We start from the raw sequence: 6,000 nt of genomic DNA on the forward strand, positions 1-6,000 counted from the left end.
GACTTGGCCCTCCTCTCAGTGAGACCAACCCGTCCTGTCGTGCTGAAGGCATGCGGTGTGGTGTGTGGGTCATCGTTCCCCTGCCTCTCTCGCTCTGTCTGGGGTGTAGTCCGGAATGTTGGACCAGGCCCCTGTGCACTTGTCTGGCCATCTGGCTGCATTCATGTCAATGTGAGGGATGATGTATTTTAGGGCATGATTACGCCATGAGGCATCTGCCTCGCCTATCCCATGATTCCCATCGCTGGAGGCAATGAACAGCTGTTGGGGTGATTTTGTTGTATTAACCCACCACCCTTCCCCATAAGAGGATTATTAGACATTGTATTATTACCATATGTGTTAAACAAGCTACCGTTGCCTGTGTTGGCTGCCTTTGCCTGGTGAGAGGTTTGTGTCTTTCCAGGCTTCTATGGTGTAGTCTAGTCTGGGGATCAGTGGTGACGCTACAGTGAGTTTATCAAAACACGGGCGGACTGCTGTAGACCAGCATGAGGATCAGTCCTGTTCAGCATTCCTATTGGATGATCTCTCCGAGTTCTTGCACCACATCCTGCACTCTGAGGTGCTACGACCTGTCGTGCCCTGGCATCCCTGTGCATGTTACTCTTTCCACTTCAAAAAAGAAACTATTATGCCAAAAGTATGTATCTGAAACAGTGGGAGGGGATGTGTGTGTGTGTGTGTGAAAAGAGGAATTGATCATTAGACCTAAATGTACTTTTTTTGTGTGGTGATATGATGAATAGTTATGTTGTTGTGTACTGGGGGGGAGGGTTGTCAGTAAAAATCTGAACAATCTGAAGCCCCAAATGTTACTTTACTACTCTCCCTTTTTAACTGCGTGGTGCAATACCTCAATTTTTACAAATGCCATTAGTTGGCAGCATAGCTATTCTCCAAGGATGATATTTTCTATGTATTGCATTCTTGGCGTTTAATCACAGGGTTCTGTGCCTCCTAGACCCTGAGCTTTGTGACGGTTATGCTGATATATTCAATGAGAATGTTTAAGGTCACCACAGCGATATCTGCATCCCAAGATATGGACAATTTGCCTTCTCTTTAGTATAATAGAACAATTACGTTTATTTATTAAAGTGTAAATATGTATTGCAATTCAAACTGGCTTGGTCTTTGTCTGTTCATTTTACTGTTTCTAAGCTCCAATCTTTTGTATGTCTCAAAGTTGGTTTTATATGTATTTTTTACAATAAATATACTTTTGTGCCCTGTTTTGTCAATGTCCTTGTTTAGGTGTTTGAGCACTGTTAATAACTGTTTTATGGCATGTTTGTTAATGGTCTTTGCCAAATAGGCAATGCTGACTGCTGTGACAGATTCACAGTTATCTACTGTAAATGACTAGCCTACATGGAAAACTAGCATATCTATTATTTATTTTTCAACCATGTGAAATGTTATATTCCTTCCTGCGTTCATTGGATTTAAAAAATATGGTACTGGTTACTCAATACTTTAAAGACGTCTTCTGGGGATTAAAAAAAATAAAAAATTCTTTGTGAGAAGCGATATCCCAAGTATAAAACAGTAAAGCAAACACAAAAAGGGTAAAACAATGTTTTGAGCAAAATGTTTTGTTGCACACATTGCACCGACTGTGGCTCTCCTTTACAAGTATTTTTGAATGATTACCTCATCTCTATACCCCACAAATACAATTATCTGTATTGTTCCAAACACAGATTCAACCTCAAAGACCAGGGAGGTTTTCCAAATCCTCGCAAAGAAGGGCACCTATTGGTAGATGAGTTTTAAAAAAAAGCATCAATACACCCAGTCACAATAAAGATACAGGTGTCCTTCCTAACTCAGTTGCCGGAGAGGAAGGAAACCGCTCAGGGATTTAACCATGAGGCCAATGGTGACTTTAAAACAGTTAGAGTTTAATGGCTGTAATAGGAGATAACAGAGGATGGATCATCAATATTGTAGTTACTCCAGTGAGTGAAAAGGAAGCCTGTACAGAATAAAAATACTCCAAAACATGCATCCTGTTTTCAACAAAAAAAAAAGCTAAATAATTCACTTTTTGGTGGCTGCATCATGTTATATGGGTATTCTTACAATCGTTAAGGACTAGGGAAATAAACGAAATGCATCTAAACACAGGCAAAACCCTTGAGAAAAGCCTGGTTCAGTCTCCTTTTCACCAGACACTGGGAGATGAATTCACCTTTCAGCAGGACAATAACCTAAAACAGAAGGCCAAATCTACACTGGAGTTTTGACTTAAATCTACTTGATAATCTATGGCAAGAATTGTTGTGTAGCCATGATCAACAACCAATTTGACAGAGCTTGAAGAATTTTAGGCAATAGGCAAATGTTCCACAATCCAGGTGTGGAATGCTCTGTCACCAGAACGACACACATCTGTAATCGCTGCCAATGGTGCTTCTACAAAGTAGACTCAGGGGTGTGAATACTTATGTAAATGAATTTTTTTATTTAATTTAATACATTTGCAAAAATGTCTAAAAACATGTTTTCACTTTATCATTAAGGGGTATTGTGTGTAGATGGGTGAGATTTTTTTCCCAGACTATTCAGACTGTAACAACAAAATGTAGAATAGGTCAAGGGGTATGAGTACTTTCTGAAGGCACTGTATGATCTATCACTTAAGCTGTGTTCACATTGGCAGTGATTCAAATCCAATATATTTTCATATCCGATTCAAATCTGTTATTTTTCCTGAAGTCTGAATTGTTCACAAACAAATGAGTGAATGTGCTAGAAAGCTGAACAGCTATAGTACCTAGCTAGCTAGTTCATTGCTGTGGCTAGCTCGCTAGTTGACTGCTGTGGCTAGCTCGCTAGTTGACTGCTGTGACTAGCTCGCTAGTTGACTGCTGTGACTAGCTCGCTAGTTGACTGCTGTGACTAGCCAAAAAGGACTTGTTTTAAAAGTTGGATCATCTTATCCTTTGAGGCTTTAAATGTGTTCTTACCCTATGATTTTGAGCATTCAAAGCAACTGGGGAACGTCCATGGCATGTATTGTTGTCACCTTAGCTTGCTACATAACTTCTGAGTGAACCCTGAGCACCACCACCAGTCAGCCTACCCTACTGCACACACTCATCGTTATTATGACAACAAGCGTAGCCTTGTCAGCAAATGAAAGCTGTCTGAATACACACAAATTCTATTTGGTCACTTGTAACTTGCTGTTTGGACAGTCGGTAGTCCAAAATGGATTTGAAAAACTACATTGATTTGAGCATTAAGGCCTGCAGGGTGAACAAGGCCTTAGTTCACCATCACTGTCAGTGACATTTCAGTTCTGGAAATAACCCAAAAGGGCACAGGCTGCTAAAGGTGAAGGTAGAAGTTCCAGTTTATCAGTCTGAGTCAAACTGCAAAGCAGTCTGTGTGTAGGCTAGCCGCTAAATCATCACTCAACCTCACAGGAAGTACAGTGCGGTAATTGAGGTTCAGCACAAGTGAAACCCAGGTATAAAGAAGGTAAGTCATCTCCCAATTGGTCCACTACTGCAATGACAGAACTAAGATGACATAATTTTGGGGTTGTCAAAAATCTCCTGGTGGTAGCGGATGATGTGCCAGTTTGGACAAAATAATGAAATAAATTGGGCAACACAAACATATGATCTAATTGTGTATGAATGCTGTAGTAAAATAAGGGATTTCATCTTTTTGGGGTTAGTTTTTTAGTTGTCATTTGTAAAAGATAAAATGCAAATTATAATATTTTATTTTAGAAGGAAAGATATTTACATTTTTGAATTCAGTTTATCCCAGTGGTTTGACCTACTGATTCCTGTTATTGAGAACTGTAGTTACTGAGAAATATCTGCGTTCACACACATCTATAGACAAAACAACGTCTCAGTGAGAACACTAATGCAAAACATTCCTTGGTAATATTAACATACACATTATGCTGATTTGGTCATAAATTCAAGGATGTTATTGTTGCATCATTGTTCTGACATGTAACTGTTACATTTCTTTATGAAGGTTTACTCAATTCCAGGTTCCTCATGTGGACAGTGGAAACCCCCAGGCTAGTATCTCACATCTCTTTTCTCACAGGCCTTTTGATATCATCTAAGCCCTCTATATTTTCCTCCAAACATCAGTCTCTTCCAACCCACTCCTCTTCACACTACGCTCTCGCTCAGAATGACAGATGCACAGAACTACCCCACACCCACAGAGGCTCAGAATGCCCTACTCTACCGCCCAGTCCTGTACCCACTACAGGCATGGGTGGACTTCGAACCCCTCCCACCTGGAGAGTGTAACCATGTGGGAGAGCCAGGTAACTATCCTGTTCTGCAATAGCAAAGAGGGGAAACTGTCATGCTGGTGGATTATTAATGTCTTTCCTCATTACTGCCAATTACAATAAAATGTTAATGCAAAATTGAACATTTCTGCTGTCAGAAAGGTTTATACTGATATGTTTGACAGATTTGGTCTTGGAGCCATAAGTTTCTTGGTTACCTCCCAAGTATCCCTCCCAAGGGGCTAATGGTAACCCTGTCTTTCTACCTGTGCAAGTGTTCAGTGTTGTGACCCTGCAGTTGCTGGTGACCTTCAGCATTGTGTGTACACTTTCTCCGGTATGGTGGGGGCAGTGGTGCAGAGCAACATATGGACCATTTTTCTATTATTTCTCCATTTTCTATCTCTGCATTGTTGGGAAGGACCCGTAAGTAAGCATTGTACTGTTAAGTTCACACCAGTTGTTTACGACGCATGTGACAAATAACATTTGATTTACCTCAGCTCCTCCATCCTGTTTGCTTCAGTGGCCATCTGCCTCATCTGCTGCAGCTCATTTAGCAGTAGCCATCCCTGGAACCTGGTAGGTCACACGCACGCACGCACAAACACATAAACACAACCCCATCACAACTAGCTAGACCAGCGACTGACAAACTGGCCCATGCAAAGTCACTAAGTAATACTGAAGTGTGGGTTAGACTTAATTGAGCTCTAGGTTTATCTGTTCACTTACAGATATAAACTAAACAATTGTTTTTTAGATGTGTTCATACACATTATTTAAAAAGTGAAGTTACCGGTGATGGTTATAAGTGTATCTTACTGTATTCACAGTTCCCTATTGGCTAATGCCAAATACATTCTCCTAGAACTTAGTTGCATGACTAATGAGAACAACCGTCTTTGATCTTGCTTTGATTCTATCACCACTTGAACACAATGATAGGATAAAGTGAGATTTGGGATTGAGTGAGTGGTATTTTAAGTGTTATGGTGTGCGTACTGCCTCTAGTCAGTGGTCGCTCTCAGCCTTTCCTACATGGTCAGCACTGTGGCCTCATTCCACGACACCACTGCTGTAGTCATCGCCATGGGAGCAACAGTGGTCATCTCCTTCACCATCATCATCTTCTCAGCCCAGGTCAGACTGTTTTTTCAAATCACTAAAAACATGATATTATGCTTAATTCCAAATCGACCATACCACATCAGTTTGTGGTCAGGCTGACCCCCGGTGACCTAGCTTATTGGACAACAAATACCATATTGCCCAGGGTCGCTTTGGAATTCAGAAATACAAGTTACTCACTCCTCTCTTTGGTCTGCAGACTCGAGTGGACTTCACACTTTGTAATGGCATCCTGCTGGTGCTGGCAGTGGACCTTCTCATGTTCAGCTTCTTCTGCTGTTTCTACTACTCCAATGTGCTGCAGATAGTCTATGGATCTCTGGGAGCCCTGCTCTTCTCACTGATATAGAACTCACTCAGTGTTATATCTCCTTTTATTAGGCTCGTTCTGTTTATGCAGCCTTGTAGCCAGAATGAATACCTCCATCTATTGCACCCTAAACCCTTTCTTTCCTCCATCACCTTTTCCCTCCTGGTGATTGACTGCCAGCTGGTAATGGGCAGGCAGAAGTATGCCCTGGATCCAGAGGAGTATGTATTTGCTGCCCTGATCCTGTACATCATAAACATATTCCACAGAAATGAAACGA

The sequence above is a fragment of the Salmo trutta genome, chromosome 31, assembly GCF_901001165.1.
Source record: "Salmo trutta chromosome 31, fSalTru1.1, whole genome shotgun sequence".
NCBI classification, from domain to species: domain Eukaryota; kingdom Metazoa; phylum Chordata; class Actinopteri; order Salmoniformes; family Salmonidae; genus Salmo; species Salmo trutta.